This window comes from Schistocerca nitens, chromosome 9 (genome assembly GCF_023898315.1).
Source record: "Schistocerca nitens isolate TAMUIC-IGC-003100 chromosome 9, iqSchNite1.1, whole genome shotgun sequence".
In the NCBI taxonomy this organism is placed as follows: Eukaryota; Metazoa; Arthropoda; class Insecta; order Orthoptera; family Acrididae; genus Schistocerca; species Schistocerca nitens.
In genome coordinates this window covers 267,357,278-267,377,244 of record NC_064622.1, presented here as the reverse complement: position 1 = coordinate 267,377,244, position 19,967 = coordinate 267,357,278, and the positions used below count along the sequence as shown (strand labels likewise).

Below are 19,967 nucleotides of genomic sequence, written 5' to 3'. Positions count from 1 at the left end.
TGTTGCACCATGAGCCATTGATGACGGGCATGAACGACAGTTGAGATGTGTATGGGCGAAAAGACGTACAGCTTTTAAGCAACTGACCACCAAGACGAACCATGGGGCTACCAACAGTGTCTCCTCAACGTTGCTGTATGCGGGCCTCAGCACTCTTGCTGACTGCTGTTCATTGGCGACGAAGGCTGGAATTTGCAACTGGATTTCGACTGAGTGGCGACTCGTGGCCTTTTCATATGAATCACATTTTGTGCTCCACCGGACAGATGGTCGTTGATGTGTATGGCCTTGCAACGAACGTTGTAAGGGTTCAGGACGGAGGCGAGAGCATTATGGTCTGAGGAATGCCTTCGCGGAATTCCTTGGGTGATCTTGTCATACTGGGAGGCACAAGGGATCAACACAAGCGCGCGTATACACTACTGGCCATTAAATTTGCTACAAAACGAAGATGACGTGCTACAGACGCGAAATTTAACCGACAGGAAGAAGATGCTGTGATATGAAAATGATTAGCTTTTCAGAGCATTCACTCAAGGTTGGCGCCGGTGGCGACACCTACAACGTGCTGACATGAAGAAAGTTTCCAACCGATTTCTCATATACAAACAGCAGTTGACCGGCGTTGCCTGGTGAAGCGATGTTCTGACGTCTCGTGTAAGGAGGAGAAATGCGTACCGTCACGTTTCAGACTTTGATAAAGGTGAGATTGTAGCCTACCGCGATTGCGTTTTACGTATCGCGACATTGTTGCTCGCATTGGTCGAGATCCAATGACTGTTAGCACAATATGGAATCGGTGGGTTCAGGCGGATAATACGGAACGCCGTGCTGGATCCCAACGTCCTCGTATCACTAGCAGTCGAGATGACAGGCATCTTATCCGCATGGCTGTAACGGATCGTGCAGCCACGTCTCGAGCCCTGAGTCAACAGATGGGGACGTTTGCAAGACGACAACCATCTGCGCGAACAGTTCGACGACGTTTGCAGCAGCATGGACTATCAGCTCGGAGACCATAGCTGCGGTTACACTTGACAGACAGGAGCGCCTGCGATGATGCACTCAACGACGAACCTGGGTGCATGAATGGCAAAACGTGATGTTTTCGGATGAATCCAGGTTCTGTTTACAGCATCATGATGGTCGCATCCCTGTTTGGCGACATCGCGGTGAACGCACATTGGAAGCGTGTATCCGTCATCGCCATACTGGCGTATCACCAGGCGTGATGATATTGGTTACACGTCTCGGTCACCTCTTGTTCGCACTGACGGCACTTTGAACAGTGGACGTTACATTTCAGATGTGTTACGACCCGTGGTTCTGCCCTTCATTCGATCCCCGCGAAACCCTACATTTCAGCAGGATAATGCACGACCGAATGTTGCTGGTGCTGTACGGGCCTTTCTGGACACAGAAAATGTTCGACTGCTGCCCTGACCAGCACATTCTCCAGATCTCTCACCAAATGAAAACGTCCGGTCAACGGTTGGCGAGCAACTGGCTCGTCACAATACCCCAGTCACTACTGTTGATGAACTGTGGTATCGTTTTGAAGCTGCATGGGCAGCTGTACCTTTACACGCCATCTAAGCTCTGTTTGGCTCAATGCCCAGGCATATCAAGGACGTTATTACGGCCAGAGGTGGTTGTTCTGGGTACTGGTTTCTCAGGATCTATGCATCCAAATTGCGTGAAAATGTAATCACATGTCAGTTCTAGTATATTATATTTGTCCAATGAATTCCCGTTTATCATCTGCATTTCTTCTTGGTGTAGGAAGTTTAATGGCCAGTAGTGTGTTATGGGGTACCTGTCCACCCCTCCATGCAGTTCGTCTTTCCTTGGCACGAAGACATCTAGTTGCAGGAATATGCAAAGTTTTACAAAGCTCGCAAAGTACAAGCATGGTTCGAAGAGCAGCAGGATGAGATTACTGTACTCCCCTGGCCATCAAACTTCCCAGATTTAAACCCAATCGAGAATCTGTGGGACCACCTCGGCCGTGCTGTAAGCGCCACGGATGCTCAGACGAGAAACCTGACGCACGTGGCCACGGTAGAAGAGCCGACATGTGTACCTTATTGACTCTCTTACTGAATGTCTGCCTGGAAAAGATGGTTATTTGATCATAGAATGTAAGCTTTCACGGCCGATGTTGTCTTCACTTAAAACGTCCGGGCTGATAGGTCGTGGTCGAAGTATAAAACTCTCTCCTGACGTTTCGTGTCCGACTGCGGGATGCATCCTCGGAGGTAAAGCGGCGAACTGCAAAGAGAACTCGAGGAAGCGCTCATTATATAGGCAGTACAGAGGGCGCCACGGACAGTGATATTAAAAATACAGCTCATTTCATTGACAAGTTAAAGGAAACGAGCGTGGGCCCGGATGATATCCTTGTCAGTTTTGACGTTGTTATTTACCATTATTCCGGTAAACGAAGCTATCTTATGCATAGCGGATATTTTTCCTACCGATATTGTGGCATTATTCCGACACTGCCTCACCACAACCTGCTTTCAATATAATATTAACTTTTATAAACAGATTGACGGGGTGGCTATGGGCAGTCCTCTCAGTCCTGCTGTGGCTAACTTTTTTTTGAAGACTTTTGAACACCGGGCGTTGCAGACTGCCAGTAAGAGACCAGCCAGATGGTATCGCTATGTCGATGACACGTTCGTAGTATGGACACACGGAGCAGTGTAGTTGGATGCCTTCCTGACACATTTAAACAGCATTAATCCGAAAATCCAGTTCACTATGGAGACGGAAAGGAATGCGCAATTGAATTTCCTGGATGTCTCTGTGATTAAACGACGGGACGGAACGTTGGGCCATAAGGTGTATAGAAAGCCTACACATACTGATCGTTATCTACACAAAGATTCAAACCACCACCATAGACAAAAAAGAGGGGTAATGAAAACTTTGATAGACAGGGCGGACAAACTTTGTGAACGTGTTTATTTAAAAGATGAGATTGAACATCTACGGTCAACTTTCGTGAAGAATGGCTTTTCTAGCAAGGATATAGATCGAGCACTTCGCTCTAGGCAGGGAATCAGGAGTAACGACGGACAACAGTCGCCCAAGGGCAAAGTTTTTCTTCCGTTCATTAGTAAGGTCACAGATCGTATTGGGAAAGTTTTAGGCAAGTATGGAGTGGAAACTATTTTCAGACCCACCAGGAAAATAAAAGAATTTTTAAGGTCGGCAAAAGATGCACGACACCCTTTGGCTACACCGGGGGTATATAAAATTCCTTGTAGTTGTGGACAGGTTTACATCGGCACCACAAAGAGAAGTGTGAACACACGTCTTGTTGAACATAAGAGGAATTGCCGCCTGGGTCACACGGATAAATCGGCCGTAGCGGAACATGTTTACCAGCAAGGTGATCATGAAATAAAATTCAGCGAGACGAGCGTCATATCAAAAAGCTCGCATTATTATGCACGCTTGTATAGAGAGGCTATCGAGAATGATAAACATCGTAATAATTTTAACAGGAAAGACGAAGGTGTTAAACTGGATAAAATTTGGATGTCAGCGTTGCACCGCAAGCGTGACGATCGATTACTTTCAATCGAGAATGTTGGCATTACCAGAGACAATCTCATAGCCGACGCCACGTGATCGACAGTGGCGCCCTCTGTACTGCCTATATAATCAGCGCTTCCTCGAGTTCTCTTCGCAGTTCGCCACTTTACCTCCGAGGATGTCTCCCGCAGTCGGAGACGAAACGCCAGGAGAGAGTTTTATACTTCGAGCACGGCCTATCAGCCCGGAAGTTTTAAGTGAAGAAAGATGATTATTCAGGTTTTCGACAGGTGGTCACATTAGTGTAACTGGACCGTGTATTTACTAAAGCAGCTGATCCTTGTGATGCAGTATGAATCCGCTTTCCTACTCCTTTCTCGCACGGAAGCTGCCTGTACACCAGGGGGTGTGGGCGGTGGCGCTGTGGAGCACGGCTGCCGCTGCCCAGGGGGGGAGCCGGCGGTATCAGTGTGCTTGTAATTGCTCATGAAGCCGGCTCCAGCTGTGCGTGTCCGCGCGTGCGCGCCGCGGCCCGATGGCGGGGTGCGTGCGCTGGCGCGCCAGTCAGGGATAATGCGCGCCACCTGCGGCGCCCCGCTGGCGCCAGCGCCAGCGCCGGGGGCGGATCATTAGCGGCCCTGCCCCCGGGAGCGGCCAGCCAAATTCCCCGGCAACGCGCAACACAACTAGCCGGCCGTTCTCCGACGTCACACCGTACCTCCACCACTGCGGTCCTACTTCATCTCTCCGTCTCTCTCGCTACACTAAGACGCCACGATACAGAGGAACCGCTTGTCGCGAACGGCTATCCGTGAACGCTTCCACGACCGATCCCAACCTATAGTCTGTCTGTAAACTCAAGGGCGAGCAGCGCTTCTGGTGGGGGAAGTGGCCTTTCCCGGAAGAACTCAGCCACTGGCCTATAGGGCCACCCAAAATCAATTGCGCGTCACCTGTCTAGCGGTGTAGTTCGGTGTGCAGTGATATACGTCGTTTCTGTTCGTGGGATCTTAGTTGCCAGTGTCAGTCAGCTGACTTTGTGTACTCACTGATATAATTCAGTATCCGGAAGCGATGGATAATCGCCCTGCATTGCAAGAAATTATGCAGAATACGAAGATGAGGAGGTATTTGCGGAGTAACGAGCGTTCGATCGTCTCTAACGTTGAAACTTCCTGGCAGATTAAAACTGTGTGCCGGACCGAGACTCGAACACGGGACCTTTGCCTTTCGCGGGCAAGTGCTCTACCGTCTGAGCTACCCAAGCACAGCTCAGATGGTAGAGCACTTGCCCGCGAAAAGCAAAGGTCCCGAGTTAGAGTCTCGGTCCGGCACACAGTTTTAATCTGCCAGGAAGTTTCATATCAGCGCACACTCCGCTGCAGAGTGAAAATCTCATTCTGTCTCTAACGTTATTACAGCGTGTGTTAAGGAGGCGACGCAAAAAGAACTGTTGGCTAATATTACCAGTCCCAATCAAAGGGCTGCAGTTTATGCAAACATCAGCCTCACCACAATAGGATGCATAAGGAAGGAACGCGAAAACAAGGCGCATGGCTTACTGGAATCACCGCGAAGGAAAACTAACAATTTAGGGAAGAAACCCATCGTTATAGGCAGTTTCACAAAATAGGTCATTCGACAAACGATGGAGGACTTTTACATAACCAAAAAATAGTGCCCACACTACGGAAATTATTTAACGCCGTGAAACAAAAAATACATTTTCCTTGGCAGAAAGATGTTTTAGCCGGCCGCGGTGGTCTCGCGGTTCTAGGCGCGCAGTCCGGAACCGTGCGACTGCTACGGTCGCAGGTTCGAATCCTGCCTCGGGCATGGATGTGTGTGATGTCCTTAGGTTAGTTAGGTTTAAGTAGTTCTAAGTTCTAGGGGACTGATAACCACAGCAGTTGAGTCCCATAGTGCTCAGAGCCATTTGAACCATTTGAAAGATGTTTTACACAAGACTTTGCGTGAAATGGGATTTACCTGGAAATACTTTTCAGACATGTTTACGAAGACAGTGCGAATCGAACTAATACAACACACGAAATTATAAATTTCTGGTTACTTTTTAAATCCTCTTCGTGTTGCAAGAATTGTTAGGGTTCAATGCAGCCCTTCAAAGAAAACTTCTACCTTCAAGTAGAAACACAAAGTAAGAACAAGTCTTAAATTCTACAGATTGATTGCACTATATCTGGTTCCTCTTACGAATAGAGGAACATACATTCACGTGAATAGGCATTCGGTTTTATGTTTGTAGTAGAATCCTGACTTCCGTTCTTATGTTAATATTATCTACTCTATAACGTTGTGTTTCGAAAGAAGCTATCGTCTTTTGTTTTCCTTATACTCTTAACGCATTTGTCTAAAATAAACTCAGCCGGGACGTATCTGTACACGGCCTCGCCAGAGATTTAAAGCGCGCACCACGGCAGGGACGGTACGAAACAGCCTGTAGAAGCGCCCTGTGACGTAGCAGGGTAGGCAGCGTGGGGACTCGCTCGCTCGCTCGCTCTTCAGTTCACCGACAGACTATACAAACGCACAATGTCTGCACCCACACTGGTCGCAGCTTACCTGAATTCCCGCAATAGGGTTGCTGAGAGAAACTTGTTCAACGTTAGTATTATCGTCGTTTTTGTCCGTGTCGGCTGTAATATTATTACACTGTCTGTTGCTACAGACGTGCATGTATGTCTGGAGGATCAGACATTATAGTATTAAATACATAATTATTTGCAGCAACTTTTTCATAAATAAATTGTCTTTTCGGTACAAGCGTTATTTTTTGGAACCTGGTGTGGCGGCGCGGTTCTTTCCGTCCCTTTACGACGAACCTGCACCTACCTGTGAACATTGTCTCAGCAGATCACCAGAAGGAAAGCTGAGTGAAACCTACTGTACTTCGACGTGAACCAGGCTGCAATTAAAGTCACTAATCTACGTTTCGGGAGAAAGTTTTCACACAAATGAAAGGTTGGAAATTTTGTCCTCAATTAATATATTCTGAAACTTAGGTGAACAATTATCACTGCAAAGCCCGGGCTAGTCTTAACACAGTCACTCATAATTCCTTTCACTTACGTTAGCAAGTTTATGGTGTTGCATTTCCCGAAAACGTAATAGCTACAAAAATACTAATTGTTTTTGATCGATAATGCTCGCCAAATATTAAGTCTGTCGGTACCAAATGCAGTCACAGTTTTTAGCCACTGACCTGCTCAATACGCCACGCGGATTATATGTCTTTTTTCGTCACAAAATTCACTTAAAGTTTACGAAATTTCTACACGTCCATCGGAATAATTATGCCGTCACTTTACCACACTTTTGATGTATGAAACACTGCTAGATCCGGCAACTTATCGTTTCCATCGGAACTACTACAACACACGTCCGAACTGTTTCGTGGCTAGGCTCCCACTTAACTGCCTCCAAAGCAGGATCGGTATACGGCGCTACGCCTCACTGGCAGCTAATCACTCCCAGATCCTCGGTAGCTATGGCGGTTGTCACAGAAACAACCGATTTTCTGTTGTATTGGTTCCTTCCCAGGCCAGTTCTACGTAACTGTTAAAACCGCTCAAAATAACCGGTTTCTAAATAATCGATTTCAGATTTTTAATCCAGCTAATTCCTGCAATACACACAGAAATCGAACAAGGCCTGAAAATTTTTAACACTGTCTTAGTCCGCCCACTGTCCGCTGCTTTCCTCGAAAAATGATAAATGGTTGAATAGCAAATACCACAAGACATCAGCAGTATTCTCCTACTGACTCTAATTTTTTGAAACTCTGCTCAAAAATCATGTTGTAATCGGGAATCATGCCACTCTTTGGGTATTACGAATAGTCAGTGATAGAGGGTGAAAACTGAGGCTGAAGAACTCTGTTTTTCGTGTTAATATGTCTGTTTTCAACGACTCCAAGCACATACAGCATATTATGCAGACACAAGCGGCACGTCAGCTATTTTCTATTTTTCTTGTGTACTATGAATGAATTGTTAAGTTTCCAAGTTACCCTATTACCGTAATTTCCTTCCTCTATTACTATATTATAGAAATGGCAGACAAATCTTTAATCTTTCAAAGCAAGTGAAATATTGTACTTCATTGTTACGTCAGTTGGTAAAAATATTTACAGACTAGTGTTGGTGCCATTCTGTATGTAATACAACAGATGGCCAGCGACGACTGCGAGAACTCCCTTACAGACCAGGTCTTGCACACTGCATGTACACGTCAACAAAGACATTGTTGTCTCAGCAATGCTGTACCAATTCTTATGCCATGTGTTTGTTGCTCGTTACTGTCGGCATTGTTATTAAAATAGCTCCGATCGCTTTTCCCATTTTTTTTATAACAACGCAATATTTCAAAACCAGTGCTAATTTTACGAACAAATATTATTCGTTGTTTAAAAAGGGTTATTTAAAAGCAAAAAAATTTATAACTGCTATTATGGGTAATTGATATTTTGGTTTTTTACTCCATTATTAAACAAAAAACAGAAAACACCTGTTACAACCGAGACAAACAAATACCGAAAAAACGGTTATTCAGAACTAAAATTCTGATACTGGTTTTAACCGGTCGGTTTATCTCATCCTTACTCCTCGGTACCTTCAGCATTTAACTTCAGCTTATATTGTTATACGCTACATAAATAAACACATAAATGTCTGTGAAGCCATTAGGCGCCTGTGATCTCGTCGCTCTGCAATTTCTCCTTAAGTAGCGCTCTAGACCGGTGATCGTCAAAGCCAATGGTGACATCGTAGGGAAAAGTGGCCGCTCAAAGAGAAATTCAGTTTTCGTCATACCATGGTTATTGATACAAGGTTACCACCAAATGCCGAATGAAACACACCGAAACGGTTTTCAGTAATATAACTTAATTAATCAAAACGGATACAATACTGGATGATAGATTTGTACATAAAGAGGTTTAGAAGTCAGTTTTATCTGTTGTATTTCGCTTGGTTTTTGGAAGTAACTAATTCTTACTGGAGTGAACACCTCGTCCACTTTTCCCGATCGGTCGGTATGTCGGCATTGGTGATCCACAGAAGACAGTACCAAATTGAAATGAATAAAAAGAAACTACATTTGCCGGCCGGTGTGACCGAGCGGGTCTAGGCACTTCAGTCTGGAACCGCGCGACCGCTACGGTCGCAGGTTCGAATCCTGCCTCGGCCATGGATGTGTGTTATGTCCTTAGGTTAGTTAGGTTGAAGTAGTTCTAAGTTCTAGGGGACTGATGACCTCAGAAGTTAAGTCCCATAGTGCTCAGAGCCATTTGAACCATTTGAACCTGTTACCATTGGAAGACAAACAATCCAATATTCCCCCTCGCACTTCTGTTAACATCACAGTGGCCACGCCACATACAGCGCAGCCCTGCCATAAGCGGCAAACTTTACTTAGCTCACGGTCGAATTCACAAAAGTCTATTACAATTGAGAACATCTTCAAGTATTACTGCCGCTGTAAGGATCTTTGTTTATTACTGGGAAAATAAACACAGTCCTAAGAAGTTCTTAATATTAGCTGACATTTTTGTATTGTGCTGTTAGCTGCTAGCACATGTTACACTGGAGGGCCAAAGAAACTGATACACCTGTCTAATATCGTGTAGGGCCCCCAAGAGTTCGCGGAAGTGCCGCAACACGACGTGGCATGGACTCGACTAATGTCTGAAGTAGTGCTGTAGGGAATTGACGTCATGAATCCTGCTGGGCTGTCCTTAAATCCGTAAGAGTACGAGGGGGTGGGGATCTCTTCTGAACAGCATGTTGCAAGGCACCCCAGATATGCTCAACAATATTCATGTCTGGGGAGTTTGGTGGCCAGCGGAAATGTTTAAACTCAAAAGAGTGTTCCTGAAGCCACTCTGTAGCCTTTCTGGACATGTGGGGCATCGCACTGTTCTCCTGGAATTACGTAAATCCGTCCGAAAACACAATGCGCATGAACGGATGCAGGTGGTCAGACAGGATGCTTACGTACGTGTCACCTGTCAGAGTCGTATCTAGGCGTATCACGAGTCCCACATTACTCCAACTGCATACGCACCACACCATTACAGAGCCTCCAACAGCTTGAACAGTCGAGTGCTGACATGCAGGGCCCATGGATTCATGAGGTTTTCTCCACACCCGTACGCGTCCATCCTCTCGATACACTTTGAAACGAGACTCGTGCGACTAGTCAACATGCTTCCAGCCATCAACAGTCCAATGTCGGTGTTGATGGAACCAGGCGAGGTATAAAGCTTCGTGTCGTACAGTCATCAGGGGTACACGAGCGGGACTTCAGCTCCGAAAGCCCATATCGACGATGTTTCGTTGAATGGTTCGCACGCTGACACTTGTTGATGGGCCAGCCCCGAAATCTGCAGCAATTTGCGGAAGGGCTGCACTTCTGTCACGTTAAACAATTCTCTTCAGCCATCGTTGGTCCCGTACTTGCAGGGTCTTTTCGCGGCCGCAGCGATGTCGGAGATTTGATGTTTTACCGGATTCCTGATATTCACGGTACAATCGTGAAATGGTCGTACGGAAAAATCCTAACTTCATCGCTATCTCGGAGATGCTGCGTCCCATCGCTCCTGCGCCGTCTGTAATAGCACTTTCAGACATTTAAATCTCGATAACCTGCCATTGCAGCAGCAGTGACTGAGCTAACAATTACGCCAGACACTTGTCTTGTGCAGGCGTTTGCCGACCGCAGAGCCGTATCTGAATACGCGAGCGGCCCGCGGCCGGCAGTTTGAAGACCGCTACTGTACTGCCTCCATCTACACAGTCACTGCACGGCTATCTGGAGTCACAGACGGCCAGGTTTGCGCCGGTGGGTGTGTTTGTTTGTCACCGGATGCTGGCGGCGTGTGACGTACGGAGCGCGGTGAGCAGCGGGAAGGCTGGCAGCAAGGCGCGTGTAAAAATAGTTCCCCACGCAGCGGCACACGCCCAGAACACGACAGCACAGCACAGCACGGGACGGGCCGCCCACGAGCCGCCGAACAATGCAGCCCGAAGAAAAAGGCGCGCGGCGTGGGCTGATGGCGTCGTGCTCTGCCGCACCAAGGTGTACACAACGTATCAACTTGACTCGTAATAACGTACTGCTCGCTATGAGGTCACCTACTTGCAGCGGGCGCGCCTCGGTAGCTGCGAGATGAACGCGGCGGATCGCTAACCGAAGGGACCCGGGTTCGGTTCCCGGTGCGCTCAGCGATTTTCTCGGCTCGGGGACTGGATGTTGTGTTGTCCTAATTGACATTACTATTGCGATGGCTTAATGAGATGGCCGTAATGGCCGTAAAGACAATTTAAAATACAAATGCTTAATAAGTGACTGCCCCCACCCGTCCACATTCACGGTATACCAGCTGACAAACTTGTCATTGGATGGGTATCTATTCTGCAAATTTTCTGTTAGAAACGTAAACAAAAAATTAACTATGTTTGTAGCTTAATATAGAAAAAATTTCTTTTGCATGTATTCGTGAAAACACCTTTGCAATCATGAAACAGTCGTACAGAGAAATATACATAATGTACAGATGTGTAAGTACAGCATCCTGAACAGTTTCTGAATGCTGGGTGCAGCTGCTTCGCGTATCTACAACGCTATTTTTAAACGTCTCTGCCTCTTCATAGCTCTATAGACGGCTACTCAAAATGCTTCAAATGGTTCTGAGCACTATGCGACTTAACTTCTGTGGTCATCAGTCGCCTAGAACTTAGAACTAATTAAACCTAACGAACCTAAGGACATCACATACATCGATGCCCGACGCAGGATTCGAACCTGCGACCGTAGCGGTCGCTCGGTTCCAGACTGTAGCGCCTAGAACCGTAGACGGCTACTATTTTTGACTTAAGCCATTTGGTCCCCGCAGTTGAAAGCAGTCAAAAGCGCTGCCCGGTTTCGGGGATTTCCTTAAAGTTGACTTGACTGTAGGAGTGTCTTAGTAGAGAAGAATAAATGTACGCACATCAAAAAAAGATTTGCATCACCTCGGTTCCGAGAGTTCCGGAAACTGTACAGAAAATAGCAGTACAGATCAACACAAACATCATTTCCGCCATTTTTGTTGCTCATGAAAACCACACATTGCATGTTGTACCAACATACAGCGAGACCTTCAGAGGTGGTGGTCCAGGTTGTTGTACACACCGGTATCTGTGATGCCGAGTAGCATGTCCTCTTGCAGTGATGTATGCCTGGATTCGTCGTTGCATTCTGTCCACAAGTTCATCAAGGCACTGTTGGTCCAGATTGTCCCAGTCCTCAACGGCGATTCGGCGTAGATCCCTCAAAGTGGTTGGTGGTTCACGTCGTCCATAAACAGCCCTTTTCAATCTATCGCAGGCATGTTCGATAGGGTTCATGTCCGGAGAATATGCTGGCCACTCTAGTCGAGCGAAGTCGTTATCCTGTTCCTGAAGAAAGTCATTCACAAGATGTGCACGCTGGGGGGGGGGGGGGGGGGCATCGGATTGTCGTCCATGAAGACGAATGCCCTGCCGATATGATTGCGCTTTTAGTCGGGGGATGACATTCACGTATCGTACAGCCCTTACGGCGCCATCCATGACCACCGGCGGCGTACGTCGGCCCCACATAATGCGACCCCAGAACAGCGGGGAACCTCCACCTTGCTGCACTCGCTCGACAGTGTGTCTAAGGCGTTCAGCCTGACCCGGTTACCTCCAAACACGTCTCCTGTGATTGTCTGGTTGAAGGCATATGCGACACTCATCGATGAAGAGAACGTGATGCCAATCCTGAGCAGTCCGTTCGGCACGTTGTCGAGCCCATCTTTACCTCACTGCATGGTGTCGTGGTTGCAAAGATGGACCTCGCCATGTACGTCGGAAGTGAAGTTGCGCATCATGCAGCCTACTGCGCACAGTTTGAGTCGTAACACGACGCCCTGTGGCTGCACGAAAACCATTATTCAACATGGTGGCGTTGCTGTCAGAGTTCCTCCGAGCCATAATCCGTAGGTAGCGGTCATCCACTGACGTAGTAGCCTTTGGGTGGCCTGAGTGAGACATGTCATCGACAGCTCCTGTCTCTCTGTATCTCCTCCATGTCCGAAAAACATCGCTTTGGTTCACTCCGAGACGGCGGGAGACTTCCCTTGTTGAGAGCCCTTCCTAGCACAAAGTAACAATGCGGACGCGATTGAACCGCGGTATTGACCGTCTAGGCATGGTTGAACTAAAGACAGCAAGAGCTTGCACCTCCTTCCTGGTGGAATGACTGGAACTGATCAGCTGTCGGACACCCTCCGTCTCACAGGCGCTGCTCATGCGTGGTTGCTTACATCTTTGGGCGGGGTTTAGTAACATCACTGAACAGTCAAAGGGACTGTGTCTGTGATAAAATATCCACAGGCAACGTCTATCTTCAGGAGTTCTGGGAACCGGGGTGATGCAAAACTTATTTTTCTGTGTGTATTAAAACCTCATGCATGAGGCGGAATCATTTCGAACATCTCAGTGCTTGCGACATCACATCCCTTCAGCTATTTGTCGTACAATGATATCAATATTTGTTTAGATACATTCAGCGGCATACTGTTTGCAGAATATGTTGCGATAAGACTTAATAGCAAAGAAGTAATAAATTTGAACGTCTTATACAATGCGGCAGTTTTTCACGCATCCCAGTGTTTTTGACGTCATGTCTCCTAAGCTATGACTGGACCATAATGTAATTTTGCAGGTGCGTTTAGCGGCGTAAGAGTATAAATCGAACGTTTATGGGAGAGGTCAGTTCGTGCACAAAATCCTGTACCGGTAACACTTTCGCAGTTATGGACGGGTATAGAGGCAGCATGGCTCAGTATTTCTGTAGGGAACTTCCAACGACTTGTAGAGTCCATGCCATCCCGAGTTGCTGCACTAGGCTGGGAAAAAGGAGATCCGACAGTATATTAGTAGGTATCCCATGGCTTTTGCCATCTCAGTGTAGACTGGCGTGAGGTGCGGCATCAAACCAGTCTTCGCAGTAAGGAGCAAAACAACAACAACTACTACTACTACATATGTACTAAGATGGTATCTGTTCTTTCGGACATGTCCGAAAGAACAGATAGCATCGGTGACCATGCAGCTGGTTAGAATGAAATTACAATGAAATGAACACCCTTAGCTGATTACAGGCGTTGACATACGTCAACGGGGACAGATGAAAATGTGTGCCCCGACCGGCACTCGAACCCGGGATCTCCTGCTTACATGGCAGACGCTCTACCCATCTGAGCCACCGAGGACACAGAGAACAACGCGACTGCAGGGATTTATCTCCGGCACGCCTCCCGCGAAACACTCATTCTCAACGTATTGTCCCGCACTACATTCGTAGTGCCCCCGCCCATTATACTCATTACTCGCGGCGCGTTGCCGATTCCCGTAACAGTTCGGGCACTGTTTGTGCATTCGCACAGAAGAAGAAGATGGTCAAGTGGCCGGTGTAATTTCATTCTAACGAGCTGCTTGGTCACCGATGGTATTTGTTCTTTTGGACATGTTCGAAAGAACAGATACCATCTTAGTATATATATATGGTTAAGGCTCACCGGCCACTTGACAATCTTCTTCTGTGCGAATGCACAAACAGTGCCCGAACTCTTACGGGAATCGGCAACGCGCCGCGAGTAATGAGTATAATGGGCGGGGGCACTACGAATGTAGTGCGGGACAATACGTTGAGAATGTGGGTTTCGCGGGAGGCGTGCCGGAGATAAATCCCTGCAGTCGCGCTATTCTCTGTGTCCTCGGTGGCTCAGATGGGTAGAGCGTCTGCCATGTAAGCAGGAGATCCCGGGTTCGAGTCCCGGTCGGGGCACACATTTTCATCTGTCCCCGTTGATGTATGTCAACGCCTGTAAGCAGCTAAGGGTGTTCATTTCATTGTAATACTACTACTACTACTACTACTACTACTACTACTACAAGCAAAAACAAACATCAGCATTATTTCATTGAAAGTATCTACTTTCGTTAACTTCCCCATAACATGTAGAGTGAAGCAAATCTATCCAGTGTGGCAACTGCTAATTCGTTAAACATCAGCACATTTGGCCGTCAGTCTCGGCTGTAAGTTTTTAACTGACCGTGAAAATTTTAGTGTGTGGTGGGGAAGGTTCAGTCCAGTGTGAATGCTGATCGCAGCTCACGATGACGACGGACTGGTTGCAGTGGCAGCGTCCTCGCCACCGAGCTGTAGCGACCTCCACGTCGGTCACGAGGCAGATCAGATGAAGTGGAGCTTTAGAGAGGCTGACAAGTGGATGTTGCCTAAATTGAGCGGCATTGTGCGCCTGCGATACGGGTCGAGTTAAGCGCGGACGGCTGCTTGCGGGGCCGAGGCGAATAAGCTGGCTTACTGTCCCGCCTAGTTGCCAGGAGTACAGCACGGTGCCCTCCTTTCGTTATAGCGTTAAACGAGCACCTCCATTGGACGGACAACACTCATCAGTCTTCACTGATGAAGGTGAGGATACGAATTAACGTGTGTAGATTACGGTATCTCGATATCCGTTCAATTCTGTATCAAGTATGAGAAAGAATATTATGCTCTATGAGAAGGAACATTACGCTCTCCTAGCAACAATTGAGAATGCGCTAGGTGACGATCAGTTTGGCTTTAGGAAAAGTAAAGGGACGAGAGAGGCAATTCTGACGTTACGGCTAATAATGGAAGCAAGGCTAATGAAAAATCAAGACACTTTCATAGGATTTGTCGACCTGGAAAAAGCGTTCGACAATATAAAATGGTGCAAGCTGTTCGAGATTCTGAAAAAAATAGGGGTAAGTTATAGGGAGAGGCGGGTCATATACAATATGTACAACAACCGAGAGGGAATAATGAGAGTGGACGATCAAGAACGAAGTGCTCGTATTAAGAAGGCTGTAAGACAAGGCTGTAGCCTTTCGCCCCTACTCTTCAATCTGTACATCGAGGAAGCAATGACGGAAATAAAAGAAAGGTTCAGGAGTGGAATAAAAATACAAGGTGAAAGGATATCAATGATACGATTCGCTGATGACATTGCTATCCTGAGTGAAAGTGAAGAAGAATTAAATGATCTGCTGAACGGAATGAACACTCTAATAAGTACACAGTACGGTTTGAGAGTAAATCGGAGAAAGACGAAGGTAATGAGAAGTAGTAGAAATGAGAACAGCGAGAAACTTAACATCTGGATTGATGGTCACGAAGTCAATGAAGTTAAGGAATTCTGCTACCTAGGCAGTAAAATAACCAATGACGGACGGAGCAAAGAGGACATCAAAAGCAGACTCGCTATGGCAAAAAAGGCATTTCTGGCCAAGAGAAGTCTACTAATATCAAATACCGGCCTTAATTTGAGGAAGACATTTCTGAGGATGTACGTCTGGAGTACAGCATTGTATGGTAGTGAAACATGGACTGTGGGAAAACCGGAACAGAAGAGAATCGAAGCATTGAGATGTGGTGCTATAGACGAATGTTGAAAATTAGGTCGACTGATAAGGTAAGGAATGAGGAGGTTCTACGCAGAATCGGAGAGGAAAGGAATATGTGGAAAACACTGATAAGGAGAAGGGACAGGATGATAGGACATCTGCTAAGAAAAAAATGGTTCAAATGGCTCTGAGCACTATGGGACTCAACTGCTGTGGTCATAAGTCCCCTAGAACTTAGAACTACTTAAACCTAACCAACCTAAGGACAGCACACAACACCCAGCCATCACGAGGCAGAGAAAATCCCTGACGCCGCCGGGAATCGAACCCGGGAACCCGGGCGTGGGAAGCGAGAACGCTACCGCACGACCACGAGATGCGGGCCGTCTGCTAAGACATGAGGGAATGACTTCCATGGTACTAGAGGGAGCTGTAGAGGGCAAAAACTGTAGAAGAAGACAGAGATTGGAATACGTCAAGCAAATAATTGAGGACGCAGGTTGCAAGTGCTACTCTGATATGAAGAGGTTAGCACAGGAAAGGAATTCGTGGCGGGCCGCATCAAACCAGTCAGTAGACTGATGACCAAACAAAAAAAAAACAACAATTAATCGAGTCCCAGACAAGCAGCACACCTTTTCTCCATTTTAACGTCAGCAAGGATAGAACATAAGGAAATTTTACTCATAATTGTAAATTTGCTGATTTTTATATCTCCTTACCTCAATCAGTAAGAAGGGAACACTTATACGACTACTTTGTTGTCCGTCTATTTGTCTTTCCTTCCTGTCTGTCCTTGCTGTCTCTCTGTTCTTCCATCCAACTGTTAAAAACTCTTTTTCCCAGAAACGGGTAGAAGTATCAAGTTGAAATTCATGTCACAGACAAAGGTCTATGGTCACTTGGCTGTGTAAAACTTTGAAACTTCTACATGAGTGCAATCAAATATTTTGAAACTCGCAAACTCACTTATCAAAATGTGTCGGGTACTTCCTGTTCGACTAGAATAATGAAGTTTGGTCAGTAGCAAGGTTTCGCAGTACAATCAAAGGAAAAAGTGCTAGAATTGTAAATGTGGAATTATATCACACGAAAAAAAATTGTCATTTGTTATCCGACGTCAAACTTGAAACGGAAACAATAGTTATGAAATCAGAACAATCAGTAGTTCTAGTCTGCAAATGTTTGTTTCACACATAAGTTGAAACACGACATCCATGTGCAGTAATCTGCTTGGGTATCTACTGATTAATAAGTTACGAAATGCTGCATGTGAGCAGTAGTCATTCCTTACCTGATGTTTGACTTTTACCACTGCGGCACAGTCAGCCCGAATGGAGAACTACCGACTATTGCGATAGTGATTGCTTGTCTCTTGCATGACTTTATATCACATTTATATTACTCAAATTAAACAGTCTCAAAAATCTTGGAATCCCTAGAACCGATCTCTTGCCAGTATCAATGCCGATAACAGGCAAAAATAATCTCGCTTCCTGTAATGGATACACAAGTAAGTTTGTACGAAACCCTCAGTGTGCGATCCCACTGGCACCTGACCAGTTTTTGTTGTACACATATAAAAAAAATTTTTTTGCATCACCTCGGTTCCGAGATTTCCGGAATCTGTACAGAAAATTGGAATAGAGATCAACATAAACATCATTTCCGCCTTTTTTATTGCTCATGAAATCAGGCGTGCTGTTGTCCACAACCGTTGCCTAAGAGACGCTGTTTTATGACAGAGTGCTTCGCCATGCTGATCCAATCATCATTTGCGAATTGTTCCTCTACTGTCCATATCCTTCCGCGTCCAGCGTTTCCTTAATCGTAATAAGGAGATCACTGAGTAACTGTGAGAAGCACCCTTATACCTTACCACTACGTCCTTCGTACCTCACTGCTGGCACTACATCTCACAATAGATAATCTTCTCCAAGCGTTCGACAAACGTGAACCCCTGTGTCGTATTGCCACACAGTATAGTGTGATTCATCAGTCTTCTAGTATCCAGCTTCATCCCGCTTTCCAGCACCTCACGTCTACGCATATGTGCGACTTACGAGGAGCTCCTAGATTCCTGTAAAACATTCTGCATCTCATGGATACTCTGCAAATCACACTTCAGTGCCTGGGAGAGGATTAATCGAACCACCTTCACAATAATTCTCTACTATTCCAATCTCGAACATTCTTGTTTAACTTCATGCATACAGTCATTGTGCTAGATGGATAGCTGGTAACTGAAGCTCGCTAGAGATCCGCATATTTTTGCTATTTTTTACAACCACCCTCTGCTGGATGATCCCTGTTCGTCACTACAGGAAGACTGCCTGTTCTTGTTTTGGCTGTGGTGGTTCTTCCGCATTTCCACATCACAATTACACAAGTAACACTGACTTGGGCAAGAGTGTTAGAACGGTTGAAACGTCCCTGATGGATTTGTTACTCAGGTGACGTCCGATGACTACTAGTTCACGATGTAAGTCCTGAGGTCAACTGTCCCACCTATTCCACTGTTGCAGCTTCTCTGCTGTCCGCACATTACTCCCCGCCTCCTTTTATACTGCCGGATCTGCCACTCTTGACACCTAAAGATAAATTCCGTATTGCGTAGGGGTGTCCGGATACTTTTGATCAAACATGTATCTGAAACCAACTACGACCAACGCACATAGAGGTATGTTCCACACGAATCGTCGGCTTTGAGCACTGACGTAGGAAACAAGCGACAAAAGCCCTAAACAATATGGCGACTACAGCGTGATGTTATTAGCGATTTTTGAATCGGGTAAGCTACAGATCAGTCTGTTACCACAAACAGGTTTTCTTTAGTACCTTATTCGTTGGCTTCGCCAACTCACAACCAAACCGTCACCTTCCAGCCTGACATATACCTCGGGCTAAGCTTCTGATCAATGAGTCTCTACAACCAGTTTTTTTTTTCATCAATATTCATTCTCTTGCACCATTAACATTACTTCACTGGCCAAAGCCGACAGCACACATCGAACATTCCTCTTGACCCCAACCAACCAAGGTAAAAGCACGTTTATTACCTAAGTATTGCCGGCCGCAGTGGCCGAGCGGTTCTAGGCGCTTCAGTCTGGAAGCGCGCGACCGTTACGGTCGCAGGTTCGAAGCCTGCCTCGGGCATGGATGAGTGTGATGTCCTTAGGATGGTTAGGTTTAAGTGGTTCTAAGTTCAAAAATGTGTGTGAAATCTTATGGGACTTAACTGCTAAGGTCATCAGTCCCTAAGCTTACACACTACTTAACCTAAATTATCCTAAGGACAAACACACACACCCATGCCCGAGGGAGGACTCGAACCTCCGCCGGGACCAGCCGTACAGTCCATGACTGCAGCGCCTTGGACCGCTCGAGGTTCTAAGTTCTAGGGGACTGATGACCTCAGATGTTAAGTGCTCAGAGCCATTTGAATCATTTTTACCAAAATATTACGAACAAAGGTAGCATCTCAGCTACACACTCGCTCGTTTCAATGGCACGGAAAGTACACCCAGAATGCCACCGTATTTTGAGTCGCCCTACATTTACGCCCGTTCGCGTCAGGCTCGTAAACGATATGCCAGAAACTGAACTGAATCACGCATGGTGAGGTATTTGACGACGAAGTTAAGCAACACAAAATGGGGAGTGAGCTTGTATTTTGCGGCGCTCTCCCCGAAGCGGTGTCCCTTTTTTTTCCTTTTGGTCGAGGCAAGTAAGATTCGTACCAATAATGTGGTTTAAGATAAACCGAAGCGCGAGCACGAGCGTTTATGAGAAAGAAGATAACGGGCGTTCAACCAGAAATGAAAAACAAGTTGCCAAACTGTAAAACAGACCACAATGGTGAGCGGGGGGGGGGGGGGGAGGAAAGGGAGGTGAACTCAGTAAAGAGATATGGGAGGGGGGGGGGGGGAGTGGAGGAGGCAT

The 19,967-nt window shown here is 46.5% G+C and overlaps 1 non-coding gene across 1 annotated transcript; it reads left to right on the top strand.

Annotated features, from left to right (window-relative positions):
- Positions 1 to 14,347: 14,347 nt before the first annotated feature.
- Trnat-ugu (transfer RNA threonine (anticodon UGU)) lies at positions 14,348 to 14,421 on the top strand. Its single transcript has one exon. It is a non-coding gene; the product is annotated as a tRNA-Thr (tRNA).
- Positions 14,422 to 19,967: the final 5,546 nt, after the last annotated feature.